Here is a 16,377-nt window from a genome sequence, read left to right as displayed (position 1 = left end):
TGTCCTATAGCATGGAAAGATATCCCTGCACAAGGTGATAAGCCCTTCACAGGCTGTGTGGGCTCCTTATTCCTCAGTAAGGAAGTGTTCCAGGTCCAAGACTGGGAGGAGCTCAGGGACTTCCTACCTGAGACTATCTTTCCCAACAATAACACTTATCATCTTCTAAAACAAAAACTTTTATTCACTATGTTACTGTTACCTATTGTAGATGTTTCCACACCAAAGTATAAGTTGTATAAGGCACACATTTTTCTCTTTGGATTCTGAAAAATGTTAAGAATTATTAGGTTGTAGTATGTGCTCAATAAGCACTTGCTAAATTGATCAGAAATGCCAAATATTAATAAGAATATAGAGGGCAGATTCAAGACGGCAGCATGAGAGGTGAGACAGAGAACTCCCCCCAAAACCACATACAATACCAAAATATAGTTAATACAACTAATCCTAAAGAGCAACAGGAAAGAAGGCTGTACCAAACTGCATACACATGGAGAACAGAGCAGACCTCATGGAATAGGGTAATGTACCAAAGCCTTGATCCAGTGGGACCCAAACCCTTCCCCCACCCCTGCTCACTGGTGGGAGGAAGAGAAATGGAGTGGGGAGGGGGTGGAAGAATAGGATGGCTAGACAGCCACCCCTGGAGATCTGCTTTGGGAGCACGGACCTACATTGCATGGTGCTCTGGAGATTGGTGGGGTTGGAAAGCTAAGAAAGGTGGAATACTTGGAGAGACTGAGATTCCAGCCATTTGTGAAGAACAGGGATCCACATCTGGCTGCTCTGGGACAAAGGAAAGGTGGGCGGTCTGAGAGGCTTCCTAGCAGTGAGGGGGCTGCTGAAGGGGCGGGGTTTGCACAGTTTGCTGAGCAGAGGAAGGGAGAGGTGGAAAAGGTTGTCTGGGTGAGCTCTGCCTAGCAGGTTGGGAACTTTCAGGAGCTTCAGGCACTCCATCCCCCTGGCCACCTACTCAACTCTGAGGCCCCCCACTGTGATTCGCAGCTTGCTGCGTCTTCCTCCTAGCCTGACGGCACTGGCTCACAAACTGGCAGCCCCTCTCCTGGCATCAGGCCAGCCAGAAGGAGGCAGTGCTTATGGTAGCTATAGACACAAAGCACAGAGGCTCACACCTGTGTGCTAAGTCCACCGGTTCTGACAGTGGAGACAGGCACTGCAGCCAGGAAGCAGGAAACAGATCTTTCCTCCCCTAGGCACCAGTGCTGCTCCCCTGCAACCCTGCACATCACTCCAGGGGCTGAGCAGCTCCAGAGAGTAGAATGTCTGGGCACTAGAGGGCTCCACATACAAATATGAAACCTCAAAGGAACCTAGTTCAAAGCAAAATCTCACAAACAACAGAAAAAGGGCCAATGAAATTGAACTCACCAATCTTCCTGAAAGAGAGTACAAAATAAAAATTATAAACATGCTCATGGAGGTACAGAAAAATATTAAAGAACTCAGGGACAAATTTAGGACAGAGATTCAATCATTAAGAAATTCCATATCTGAAATGAAACATACAATGGCGGGATTTAAAAGCAGATTAGATGTAGTAGAAGAGATAGTAAATGGAATAGAAATTAGAGAAGAGGAATACAAAGAAGCTGAGGCACAGAGAGAACAAAGGATCTCTAAGAATGAAAGAATATTGAGAGAACTGTATGACCAATCCAAATGGAACAATATTCACATTATAGGGCTACCAGAAGAACAAGAGAGAGAAAAATGGAAAGAAAGTCTCATTGAGGAGGTAATTGCTGAAAACTTCCCCAATCTGGGGAAGGAAATAGTTTCTTAGGCCATGGAAGTGCACAGATCTTCCAACACAAGGGACTCAAGGAAGACAAAACCAAGACATGTAATAATTAAAATGGCAAAGATCAAGGATAAGAACAGACATTTAAAACCAGCTATAGAGAAAATGATCACATACAAAGGAAAACCCATGAGGCTATCATCAGACTTTACAACAGAAACCTTACAGGCCAGAAGGGAGTGGCATGATATATTTAATGCAATGAACCAGAGGGCCTTGAACCAATAATATCCTACCATGCAAGATAATCATTTAAATTTGAAGAGAGATTAAACAATTTTCAGATAAGCAAAAGCTTAGAGAATTTACCTCCCCTAAACAACCTCTACAGTGCATTTTGGAGGGACTCCTATAGATGGAAGTGTTCCTAAGGCTAAATAGCTGTCACCAGGGGAAATAAAACCACAGTAAAGAAAGTAGCACAATTAATTACTAAGCAGATGTAAAATCAAATCAACAACCCCCAAAGTCAATCAAGGGATAGACAAAAAGTACAGAGTACGATACCTAATATATAAAGAATAGAGGATGAAGAAAAAGGAGGATAAAAAAGAACCTATAGATAGTGTTTATAATAGCATACTAAGTGAGTTAAATTAGACTGTTACCCTTGAACCTTTGGTAACCACAAATCTAAAGCCTACAATGGCAACAAGTAAATACCTATCAAAAATCACCATAAATGTAAATGGTCTGAATGCACCAATCAAAAGACATAGAGTCACTGAATTGATAAAAAACAAGACCCATTTTTGTGCTGCCCATAAGAGATTCACTTCAAACACAGAGACATACACAGACTAAAAGTGAAGGGATGGAAAAAGATTTTTCATGCAACTAATAGGGAGGTAAAAGCAGGTATTTCAGTACTTGTATCAGACAAAATAGACTTTAAAACAAAGAAAGTAATAAGAGAAAAAGAAGGACATTACATAATGATAAAGGGGTCAGTCCAACAAGAGAACATAACTATTATAAATATCTATGCACCCAACACAGGAGCACCTACATATGTGAAACAAATACTAACAGAATTAAAAGGGGAAATAGAATGCAGTGCATTCATTCTAGGAGACTTCAACACTCTATTCACTCCAAAGGACAGATCAACCAGACAGAAAATAAGTAAGGAGACAGAGGCACTGAACAACACATTAGAACAGATGGACCAAACAGACATCTATAGAACTCTATCCTCAAAAGCTTCAGGATACACATTCTTCTCAAGTACGCATGGAACATTTTCAAGAATAGATCATATACTAGGCCACAAAAAGAGCCTCAGTAAATTCAAAAGGATTGAAATTGTACCAACCAGCTTCTCAGACTACAAAGGTATGAATCTAGAAATAAATTTCACAAAGAAAATGAAGAAGCACACAAACACATGGAGGCCTAACAACACGCTCCTAAATAACCAATGGATCAATGACCAAATAAAAACAGATATCAAGCAATATATGAAGACAAATGACAACAATAATTCAAAACCACAAAAATCTGTGGGATGCAGTGAAGGTGGTGCTAAGAGGGAAGTATTTTGCAATACAGGTCTACCTCAGGAAAGAAGTTCAATCGCATATGAACAGGCTAAACTCACAATTTATGAAACTAGAAAAAGAAGAAGAAATGAGGCCCAAAGTCAGTAGAAGGAGGGACATAATAAATATTAGAGCAGAAATAAATAAAATCAAGAAGAATAAAACAAGAGAAAGAATCAATGAAAGCAGGAGCTGGTTCTTCTAGAAAATAAACAAAATAGACAGACCCCTAGCCAGACTTATCAAGAAAAAAAGAGAGTATATGCACATAAACAGAATCACAAATGAGAAAGGAAAAAATCATGACGGACACTACAGAAATACAAAGAATTATGAGAGAATACTATGAAAAATTATATGCCAACAAACTGGATAACCTAGAAGAAATGGACAGCTTTCTAGAAAAATACAACCTTCCACGGTTGACCCAGAAAGAAACAGAAAACCTGAACAGACCAATTACTAGCAATGAATTTAAATTGGTAACAAAAAACTACCTAAGAACAAAACCCCTGAACCACATGGCTTAATTGCTGAATTTTATCAAACATTTAGTGAAGACAATACCAATTTTCCTTAAGTTTTCCAAAAAGTAGGAAAGGAGAGAATACTTCCAAACTCATTCTATGACGCCAGTATCACCAAATACCAAAACCAAGCGAAGACACCACAGAAAAAGAAAATTACAGACCAATATCCCTGATGAACATAGATGTAAAAATACTCAACAAAATATTAGCAAACCAAATAAAAAATACATAAAAAAGATCATTCATCATGATCTGGTAGGATTTATACCAGGGATGCAATGATGCTATATTAGAAAAATCCATCAACATCATCCACCACATCAACAAAAAGGACAAAAACCATATGATCATCTCCATAGATGATGAAAAAGCATTCAACAGAATTCAATATCCATTCATGATAAAAACTCTCAACAAAATGATATAGAGGGTAAGTACCTCAATATAATAAGGGCCATATATGACAAACCCACAGCCAACATCATACTTAACAGATAGAAGCTGAAAGTTTTTCCTTTAAGATTGGGAACAAGACAAGGATGCTCATTATCCCTACTTTTATTCAACATAGTTCTGGAGGTCTTTGCCACAGCAATCAGAAAAAAACAAAGAAATAAAAGGCATCCAGATTGGTAAAGAAGAAGTTAAATTGTCCCTGTTTGCAAATGACATGATATTTTACATAAAAAACCCTAGAGAATCCACTCCAAAACTACTCGATCTAATATCTGAGTTCAGCAAAGTTGCAGGGTACAAAATTAATACACAGAAATCTGTTGCATTCTTATATGGTAATGATGAACTAGCAGACAGAGAAACAAGGAAAACAATTCCATTCACAACTGCATCAAAAATAATAAAATACCTAGGAAGGAATAAACCTAATGAAGGAAGTGAAAGACCTATGCTTATGGATAGGAAGAATTAATATTGTCAAAATGGCCATCCTGTCTAAAGCTATCTACAGACTCAATGCAATCCCTATAAAAATAACAACAGTATTCTTCAACAAACTAGAGCAAATAGTTCTAAAATTCACATGGAACCACAAAAGACACTGAATAGCCAAAGCAATCCTGAGAAGGAAGAATAAAGCTGGGGGGATTATGCTCTCCAACTTCAAGCTCTACTACAAAGCTACAGTAATCAAGATAATTTGGTACTGGCACAAAAATAGACCCATAGACCAATGAAACAGACCAGACAGCCCAGATATAAACCCATACATATATGGCCAGTTAATATATGATAAAGGATCCATGGACATACAATGGGGAAATGATAGCCTCTTCAACAACTGGTGTTGGCAAAACTGGACAGCTACATGCAAGAGAATGAAACTGGATTATTGTCTATCCTCACACACAAAAGTAAACTTGAAATGGACCAAAGACCTGAATGTAAGTCATGAAACCATAAAACTCTTAAAAGACAACATAGGCAAAAATATCCTGATAATAAACATGAGTAACTTTTTTCTGAATGCATCTCCTCGAGCAAGGGAAACAAAAGCAAAAATGAGCACATGGGACTACATCAAGCTAAAAAGCTTCTGTACAGCAAAGGACACCATCAGCAGAACAAAAAGGCATCCTACAATATGGGAAAATGTATTTGTAAATGACATATCTGGTAAGGGGTTAATGTCCAAAATATATGAAGAACTCACATGCCTCAACACCCAAAAAACAAATAACCTGCTTAAAAATGGGTGGAGGATATGAAGAGACAATTCTACAAAGAAGAAATTCAGATGGCCAACAGGCACATGAAATGATGCTCCACATCACTAATTATCAGAGAAATGCAAATAAAAATCACAATGAGATATCACTTCACACCAGTTAGGATGGCCAGTATCGAAAGACTAAGAACAACCAATGCTAGCAAGGATTTGGAAAAAGGGGAACCCTCCTATATTGCTGGTGGGAATGTAAGCTAGTTCAACCATTGTGGAAAGCAGTAAGGAGGTTCCTCAAAAAACTAAAAATAGAAATACCATTTGACCTATGAATTCCACTGCTAGGAAGTTACCCTAAGAATGCAGGAGCCCAGTTTGAAAAAGACATATGCCCCCCTATGTTTATTGCAGCACTATTTACAATAGCCAAGAAATGGAAGCAGCCTAAGTGTCCATCAGTAGATGAATGGATGAAGAAGATGTGGTACATATACACAATGGAATATTATTCAGCCATAAGAAAAAAACAGACCCTATTATTTGCAACAACATGGATGGAGCTAGACGGTATTATGCTCAGTGAAATAAGCCAGGTGGAGAAAGACAAGTAAAAAATGATTTCACTCATCTGTGGAGCATAAGAACAAAGCAAAAACTGAAGGAACAAAACAGCAGCAGACTCACAGAACCCAAGAATGGATTAACAGTTACCAAAGGGAAAGGGACTGGGGAGGGTAGGTGGAAAGGAAGGTGAAGGGGAATAAGGGGCATTACGATTAGCACACATAATGTAGGGTGAGGGGGCACAGGGAAGGCAGTATAGCACAGAGAAAGCAAATAGTTACTCTGTGGCATCTTACTATATACTGTTGGGCTGGAACTGCAGTGGAATATGGGGGGACATGATAACATGGGCAAATGCAATAACCACATTGTTTTTTCATGTGAAACCTTCATAAGAGTGTATATCAATAATATATTAATAAAAAAAGAAAGAATATAGAAAAATAGGAATCCAGTTATATTGTTGATTGCTATACTAGTATAGCAGTTTGAAGTGCAACTTGGCAAAAATCTTCAAGAGTAGAAGTGGGTGTACTCATCAGCTCAGCAATTCTCTTCTAGAGGGGAATTATGAATAAAAACACAGCAGCACTTTTACAGCAAAAAAAAAGGAATACCAATAACTTTTTTCTTCAATAGGGAATTATATTAATAAATTGATTTATTCAATGAAATGGAAAATATTAAAAATGAGATCAGGAAAAATTTACATGGATAAAATTTTAAACAATATTAGATGGAAAATGCTAGTTGGAAATGTATACATACATGTATATAAATATTTTATAATATATAAAATATATATTCTTGATTGATACTGTATTTATATTAATACATAATAAAATACAAAGCATGAATGAGGATCTAGAACAACTTTAGGATAGAGATTATGCTTAGGGAAGACACCAAGGTGAGGCTTTTATTTATGTCTACCATATTTTTTTAATAAAATATATTAGAAGTCAAAATGTCAAACTACTAAGTTTATTAAATCTGGTAAGTATGCGAATACTCACTTTATTATTTTGTATACTTTTCTATGAGTTTGGAATACTTTGTAATAAAAAGTACAAAAAAAAAAAAAGAGAAAGAAATGAAACATGGCCGGGATGAACGCGTCCAGGGGCAGCGACCCAATAGGACTATTTTGTTGTTTCTGCTCCTGTTCCCCGGATCCCAGATGTGCCTTTCTGACTTATCTTTCTGAACCTGGTTCTTTATTTTTCTCTTCTAATTATTTTTATATACTTTTAATATTTCTTTCATAATTTGCTTCATTTAGCTTGATTTGATTTCTACTGTATATAACTCAAAATTCCTAAAAACTACAGCAACCTTAACACCCTGGAGATCTATGCAGGGACATCTTGGGAGACAGCAAATCAAAGAAAAGTCAAGATTGCTTTTCAATCAAGCAGTGAAGAGCTGATGCCTCCTGCAGTATTTATTAGCTGTGCAACATTGGGAAACCCATATCCTGTCTCTGAATAACAGATTTTTCACACGTAAAATATGAAGATTAAATAATGCCTGCTTTATATGGTTAAAATATTCATTCAATTAATATATTTAATGAAAGTTACAGATAGGAAACACCCAATCAATATTTATTACAAAGGGAAAAATAATGAATTTTCAACTGTTTAGTTTATAAAGTTTCATGCCATTGAAAAATGCAGATATTAATTTCTAACTCTGTTGGCGAAACATGCAATGTAGGCTTGTCTCCCTGGCAGACTGTGTTATTGCAGAAGGCATGGGTTCAATTTACATTTTGTATCCATCTTTGCTGGTGTCCCTGCAGGAAGCCTCCTCCAGTGTCTGTGGAGTGGCCCTTGACATTTACAGAAAAGCTGCAGGAGAGAAGCACAAAGGCATCACCATATGCCAGACCAACTCTCTGAAGAAAGAGGTAATGAACTCACTGGTCCTCAGGGAGTTTGAGAGGGTGTGAAGTGTCGGGTCTCAACAGAATTAAATTGCTCTCCTCAAATCTGTCAGGGACACTCATCAGTAAGAACAAGAAGGTCTGAGGCCAGGGAGCTTGGCCTTGCAGTTTTTATCTTTCATAAACCTAGCATACAATTGAAGAAGACTTGATATAACAGGGAAATACCAGACTTGGAATGAGAAGACATGTTTTCCAGACTTGAAACTTTCAAATCTAGCTCTCCAACTCAGGGATACTTTTATCTCAAGTTCCTCATTAAATGCAGGTGACAATGATTAACTTACAAGGTCGATCAAATGAGCATAAGCTAAAATGGAGGTGAAAGAACTTTAAGAAGAATATCATGCCCCATAGATAAATAAATTAATGTTCCATTCTGGATCTGGATAAATAAAAATCAAGAAGTTCTGAATATTAAGGACATGAAAAAATAACTCTAAAAGAAGGGAAACAAGCAAAATGTTTTTTTTTTCTAGAGACATCTTCTAGACCACAATGCAGCCAGGAGAATACCAAGGAGAACACAAGGGCCCTGCTGATTTGAAAAGACAGAGATTGGAATGCAGGTAATAAGAGGTGGCTACACAGCACCAGAGGAGGGAGATACACAGCAGAGTCGTGATAATGTAGCCTTGTCACTGTGAGTCTGTCGATGAACAGGATGCTTCACGTGGGTAGGGACCTGTAAGTCAAACAATCCCAAGGAATTGCAGAGCTGGGAAACATGTGAATTCCAACCAGCCAGAAAAGAAGAGTCCTTATTGCATACCACCACACTCAATAGGGACCCCAGAAGGGTCATTCTTTCGTAATAGGGATGAAGTTGACCCAGAGGAAAACTACATTAAACTCACTCTATCATAGTTTAAACAATCTCAAAGGATTAAGGTGATCTGCAAGTAATTTACCTGCCTGCCAGTAAACAGTCCAACATAGTACAAAGAAATACAACAAAATCTAGCATGAAAAAAAGTAGAATTCCGAATGTCTGTAATCAAAATTAATTACTTGCCATGAAAAGAAGTAGGAAAAAGTGATCCATAACAAGAAGATATGTTAGAAAACAGAAAAAGACCCAAAGATGATAAAGATGATTAATTAATAGATAAGGATTTTAGAAAGCTATTATGGCTAGATTTAATTATGTAAAAACAAATAAAGATATAAAGAGGACAAAATTGAATTTCTAGTTTTGAAAAAAATAGTATTTAAATAAAAAAAATTAGACAAATTACCAACAGAGTAGACATTACAGAAGAAAATATCGGTGAACTTGAAGACATAATAATGGAAATTACTCAAATTAAAAAAACCAAAGAAAATATGAAATGATATAACATATGTATAACTGATACTATAGAGAAAAAAGTTAATAGAAAAAAATTTAATAAGTCAAAAACACAGATGAAAAATATACACCTACAGATCCAAGAAGCTCAATGAACTTGAAGAGAGATAAAAGAAACAAAACCAAGTTAATCCGATCAAATTGCTAAAAATCAGTGTAAAGAGAAAATGGGCTTAATGAAGAAAATTGCCATGTTATGAACTTCCTATGGAGAGAGAGACATGGCAAAAAACCGCAGCCTGCCTCTAGGACATTAGGACAGCCTCCAGCCGACAGTGAGGAAGAAGCCCGGGCGCTCCATCTTTTCCCTGAAAGAAAATGAGTCCTATCAACCTGCATGAATTTGTAAGGAGATTCTTCCAATCTTCTGCAGTCAAGCCTCCAGGTGAGAATGTGATCTGCCTATCACCTTGACAGTGGCCCAAAGAGACTCTGAAGATAGTCCCCAGGGACGCCATGCCAAGACTCCTAACACAGAATCACTGAGAGATAATAAATGGGCATTATTTCAAGCCACTACGTTTCTTGTAATTTATTATGTAGTATAAAAATATAATATCCTTGATACTTGAAACATAAAACGAATGGTTAGAATATAGGGAAACAAATATTTTTTTCTTTATATAAAGTTTGGATTTCAACACTGTTTTTCTCAGTAATGGTTGAAGACAGTGACTTTGGAGTGAAAACTTATTAACTGAAATTTTTGTCCATGTGGTACCCATTTTTCCTGGGATAATAAGAATTTGTGACTTGCCTTAATGAGTATGCAAGCATCAGGGGAACATAACATATAGTAGAATAAAATATACAGGCTACTCTGCTCACAATGTTTTCCCCTAACATACTTCTGAAATGTTTGGTATTATTATTATTATTGTTGTTGTTTATGTCAAGGTGTCTTGCCAATGGGTTTGAGCCCCGGGCAAGTTTGCTATGGATACAGTGTGACCAAAGAAATCGACAGTAAAACGTTCTTGGGGTGAAAGGGTTATACCCAACTTTATTTCCAGGTGGCAGGTCAGGCACTAAAATCCCGTTCACTCAGAGCAAGTCTGCATGCAGCAAGCAGGGCTCTGCCTCTGAGCCCCTCTGTCCACACAGCCGTCCTCTGGGGCCCTCTGTCTGCACAGCCATCCTGCACAGCTGTCCACTGGGCCTCTGTCCTTGGCTCTCCTGCAGCCTTGCAGCCCTGTCACCATGTCGTGCCCAGAGCACTGGGCAGAACTCTTTTTATAGAGTCAACAGCCATGTATTGCCCACAGGTGTGCAGTGAGCTAGTCAACCAGGGCCAGGTGAGAATCTTGGCCACAGGAATTCTCATTTTATCCACACAAGGCCATATCTGAGAATAGATATAAATGCTAATTTTTCTAGTCCACAATCATAAGTCCACCCACACTTGATCTTCATCTATATTCAAACAGAAACGCATTTTGTAAGAAGCTTGTATATTTTTGGTTGCCCTGGGGAAACTTAAATAGCTAAATACTCTGTAATGTTTCTTACTATGCATAATGAGATGATTAAGCAACCCAGACAGTCTCTAACCTAGAAACCTTCCCAAATGATAAGACTAAACTTTCTATTGTTCATTTTGAGTAAGTCATCTCTAATCAGTCACTGAATGAATAGATTCATAATGAGTTCCTACTCTGGGTCAGTCACTCTGTTATCAGAGGCAAAATGATGAAAAAAATATCACCTCAATTCTCAGGGTGCTTACAAACAATTTGGAGTGCAAGAGTGTATAGAGATATAATACCTCCTGTTGGGAAGCATCAAAGCATAGGAGAGTCAAGATCGCATGTTAAAATCAAGAATGATGGAAACTCAATTATTGGGTCATTCCTTTGCACCTGAAACCCTCCAGGGAATTTTTCAACACCATCTGATCATCATGACACACTTATTAGTCAAGGCAACAAAGACTCAAAGAATCGGAGTGACTTTCCCAAAGTCACTTTCCTTATAATGCACAGACTTGGGATTACTTCCCAGACTTGCCAGCCACAAAATTCAATAATTTCTTTCTTAATCACAGTGCTAAGATAGTACTCTCAGAGATACAGTACCCCAGCTCCATGAAGATTTCAGTGGAGTTTTGTGGGGTTTTCCATGTAATTTTGTCCTTTGAACATCATTTTTTAAAGATAAATCCAATATTTGCAAATTATAGCATTCCCTTTAAATACCCCTGGCCATGGAGATCTCTAATTCCAATAATGAATATTCTCTTAAGTAATTCAAGTGATTATATACATGCTGACTAAGGATAGGGCATTCTCAAATTTTTCCCTTGGGGAGTTAAATATTTGGTGTTTTCAGCACATATTTAGTGTCTGTGTATCCCCTCTTGGTTTGGTGGGAAGTGGTGGGGACTGTGGAGGGGAGATTATGCTATTCTATTGGCACCACTCTGGAAAAACATTCTGTCACTTGAACTCCGAGCATCTCATAGATTGGGACTAGTAATACAAGCCGGTGGAGTGCCAGTAAAACTAGCCCCTGGTGGTTGAGTTCCAGGAGTCTGCCGTGGACAGGTTGCAGTAGCCCATGGCAGCCAATGTCAAATAAGTAATGAGTCTGAACTTAAATAAGGAGAGATTTTATTTGAAAAAACTATTGCAATCAGGGGGGGGCCTATTGCAATCTCCTGAGGGGCCTATTGCAATAGGGGGAATACTTCAATGATAAGATCTATAAGCATCTCAAAGTCAAGCCAGAAGGACTTTTCTTTTATAGGGAGGTTTAAACAAGGCTAGAGAACAGCAGCTATAAGGGCACTTGAAGAGCAGGTGGCATGACCAGACAGTTGGGCAAGAAACATCTTTCTCTGCAGTAGGCCAATTCTCTGGCAGGACTGTCAAGGCAGAGATGTTCTGCCTTCCAATGCCAGTTTAAGCTCCCAAGGTTTGCTGAAGCTCAACAGTCGGTCAAAGTTCTGGTGTCTTGGAGGAGAGAAAAGTGACTGAAATTGGTCAAGTCAAATTACTAAAATTTTGTCTAGATTTGTCAGCATGGACAAAGAGCTCAGCTCATCATTTATGCCACAAGAATGGGAATTTGGAGGGCTAGCGTCTGGCCTTATCATAGGTAGAGAGGGACTGGCTCATTCTGGATACTTAACTAAGTCACATGGCGAAGGGTGATTCTTTGTAGTGAGAGGTTTCCCAGAACTCAGAAGATAGGGAATTCTTGATGGCACCTGTTTTCCAGGAGCACAGGGCTCCGATGAAGTTCCGCACTGTCAGCATCAAGAACCTGTCATGTGCAAGTGCCCAACACCTTCACACCTTTGGGATGAGTAGCTTCAGCCTTGGAGGATGAGTAAGAACAGTGCATGAATGAGCAATAGCAGTACCCGCAGTAAAGGAGAGACGATGGCCCAAGGGAACCTCATACACACAGAGACAAAGGGGACTCTCTGACCTAGGACGTTTGAAACACCTCGGTCCAGTTTATCTCTTTAGTCTGATCTCCTTCCATCATCCCTGTAAATCATTCCTATAATCTATTTTTTCCTCCCATTTTATAAAAAACAAAACCACATTCCTATACTTTTGTATGATACATGCATTTTCTTATTCATTGGAAATTAGTACTCCTATCTTATACTAAGACGTGCCCTTTCCTTTATGACATAAGGACATATCATTGCCTCTAATAAATCTTTTCCCTCCTCCCAGCCTGTATTAGAAACTACCTCCTTGTTGCTGTCACAGAATTTTTAATTTATGTCTAGTAGGCATTCCTTTCATTACATTGGAGACGTTCGTGACCCATCTCCTTTGCAACTCCATCCTGAGATCCTTCTGAGGAGATGCCCATCAATTCTGCATAGCCAGCATGGCTTCACGAAGTGCCTGGCATCACCATGTGCTGGGCAAACACTGCTGAACTGAGGCACATGGTTTGAGAGATGAAGGTCCTAGACATGGCATCTCATCATTTCCTGTCCTTCTATGCTAGGGGAGTTCATTTATCCTCGGTGATTTTGCTGAAACTCTAGAACATGATTGCTGAATCCTGATTTCTCCATTTATTATCTATGTAGATTTGGTCATAATGTTAAAGCTGTCTAAGATATACTTACCTCAGCTTTATGGCAAAAATACTACTACTTACATGAAATGGTCATGTGGATACAGATTAAGATACTTCCAGTTATGACATGTTTGATAAACAGCTGTTTTCTTAGGGCACTGGTATGTCTCCCTGCCTGTTGTCTCTGGAACAGCCTATACTGAGTAGTTCAGATGGCCAGGGAAAATGTTCTCTAGATAACAAAATGACAAATACAGGGAAGGGACTGGCCTCACAGTCAAAAGACCTGGGTTACTGTCCCTGTTGTACCCAGTCTTTACCATGTGATCATAAACTAATCAGATAACCTGAGAAATATAAAGAAAATAAAGTCTATTGTCCTTCAGCAATTTTTAACAGGATAAAATATGTTGAAAGAAAAAATTTATCTCATTTGAACCATATTTACATAAATGTAATCAATCAATATTATTTAGGTTAAGCAGGTTAAATTCCCTATTTGTTTGGCCCCCAGATCACTTGATTTTTAATCATATAGCTCTGGAACACAGCTGGCTTGTAATTTATGCAGGAAAAAGAATCATGCTCTATCACCTTATGACTCTTCCAAAGAAATTGATTTTTTTTCCAATTGGCTAATTGATCTTAAGCAATTAGTGCAAGTATATGTAACTAGTTAATTAACCATCCTATGCTTCTCAATGCTGCTCTCTTGAGAGTCATTAGAATGCAGATTTATAGCCCTCAGTCTGTTACAGAAGTAACAGCAGAAGAAGGCCAAGGAATTGATATATTTAAAAAAAATGAAAATGCAGAGATATTCAAAAAATTGATTCTGAAAGCTGATTCTCTGGAAATAATTTGTTTCCCTTATTTTAACTTTCTTATTCCATGGTTTGGAAAAAATTTGGTTAGCTGACTAAAAAGTTATTCATAATCTTACTACTTATAACCATTATTAATAATTTCATCCATCCTGCTTTGCAAAACTCACACACACACACACACACACACACACACACACACACACACAACTCCAAAACCAGAATGTAATCAATCCTCAGCTCATGATATGAATTGTCTACTGTGTATCAGGCACTATTCTTGGAAACACAAATACCCATGGTATATGATCTCTTGGAAAGGAGTGGGAAGGATGAATATTAATTAAATAATTATCGAAATAGAGATGTAAATTACAAAGAGATAATAATTCTGCAAGAAATCTACTAAAGAGGCGGAGTCAAAATGGCGGCATGAGTAGGACAGTGGGAATCTCCTCCCAAAAAAATATATATTTTTGAAAATACAACAAATACAACTAATCCTAAAAAAGAGACCAGAAGACACAGGACAACAGCCAGACTACATCCACACCTGTGAGAACCCAGTGCCTGGTGAAAGGGGTAAGATACAAACCCCACCCTGAGGGACCCCAGCGCCCCTCACCCCAGCTCCCGGTGGGAGGAGAGGAGTCAGTGCAGGGAGGGAGAGGGAGCCCAGGACTGCTGAACACTCAGCCCTAGCCATCCGCACCAGAGCACAGACACAGTGCATGCGCGGGGCCCTGAATACTACGGAAGCAGGACAGTAGGACCGGTGAGCGGGTCCCAAAGCCGGTGCCCCTGGGACAAAGGAAAGCGAGTGCTTTTTGAAAGTCTTAAAGGACCAGGGACCCCACAGCTGGAGGGAAGCTTCCCAGGTCACAGTCCAGCAGCTGGAAATTCCAGGGAACTCCGGGCACACTAACCCCCTGGGCAACAGCTCTGAGACCCCTCACGGAGGTAAAAAGCCAAACAGCCCCCTGTCCATTACCCCTCCGGGGCCCCGCCATAGCAGAGCAGCACCTGAGGCTGGCCATGCCCACAGCAAGGGAGCTTCCTCCATACCTGCCAGGCAATATACAGAGACCCAGTCTACACGCAATTGCCCAACACAAGACAATAGGGGTCGCAGTTGTTCCAGTAAAGAGGCCAGGAGCAAGTGGAAAGCCTTAGCTCTCCCAGCTGACAGATGAGTTAATAGCTCATCATCACACCTATCAACATGAAAAGGCAAAAAAATTTGATCCAGACAAGACTAACCCAGACAGCTTTGACATCTTCTCATCTTCCCCTGAGAAGGAACCTGGGGAGATAGATTTAACCAGTCTTCCTGAAAAAGAATTCAAAACAAAAGTCATAACCATGCTGAAGGACTTGCAGAGAAATATGCAGGAACTAAGGAGGGAGAATACAGAAATAAAACAATCTCTGAAGGACTTCAAAACAGAATGGATGAGATGCAAGAGACCATTAATGGACTAGAAAACAGAACAGGAATGCAGAGAAGCTAATGCACAGAGAGATAAAAGGATCTCCAGGAATGAAAGAATTTTAAGAGAACTGTGTGACCAATCAATATGGAACAATATCCACATCATAGGGATACCAGAAGAAGAAGAGAGAGAAAAAGGGATAGAAAGTGACTTTGAAGAAATAATTGCTGAAAACTTCCCCAAACTAGGGAAGGAAATGGCCTCTCAGACCACAGAGGACACAGAACTCCCACGACAAGGAATCCAAGGAGGGCAACACCAAGACACATAATAATTAAAATGGCAAAGATCAAAGAGAAGGACAAAGTATTAAAGGCATCCAGAGAGAAAAAAAAGGTTACCTACAAAGGAAAACCCATCAGGCTATCATCAGACTTCTCAACAGAAACCCTACAGGCCAGAAGAGAATGGCATGATACATTTAATGCAATGAAACAGAAGGGCCTCGAACCAAGAATACTGTATCCAGCATGATTATCATTTAAATATAAAGGAGGGATTAAACAATTCACAGACAAGCAAAAGTTGAGGGAATTTGCCTCTCACAAACAGGGCATCTTACAGGGACTGCTC

Source organism: Manis javanica, chromosome 2, assembly GCF_040802235.1.
Source record: "Manis javanica isolate MJ-LG chromosome 2, MJ_LKY, whole genome shotgun sequence".
Classification (NCBI taxonomy): Eukaryota; Metazoa; Chordata; class Mammalia; order Pholidota; family Manidae; genus Manis; species Manis javanica.
Note: the sequence above shows the minus strand (reverse complement) of the source record.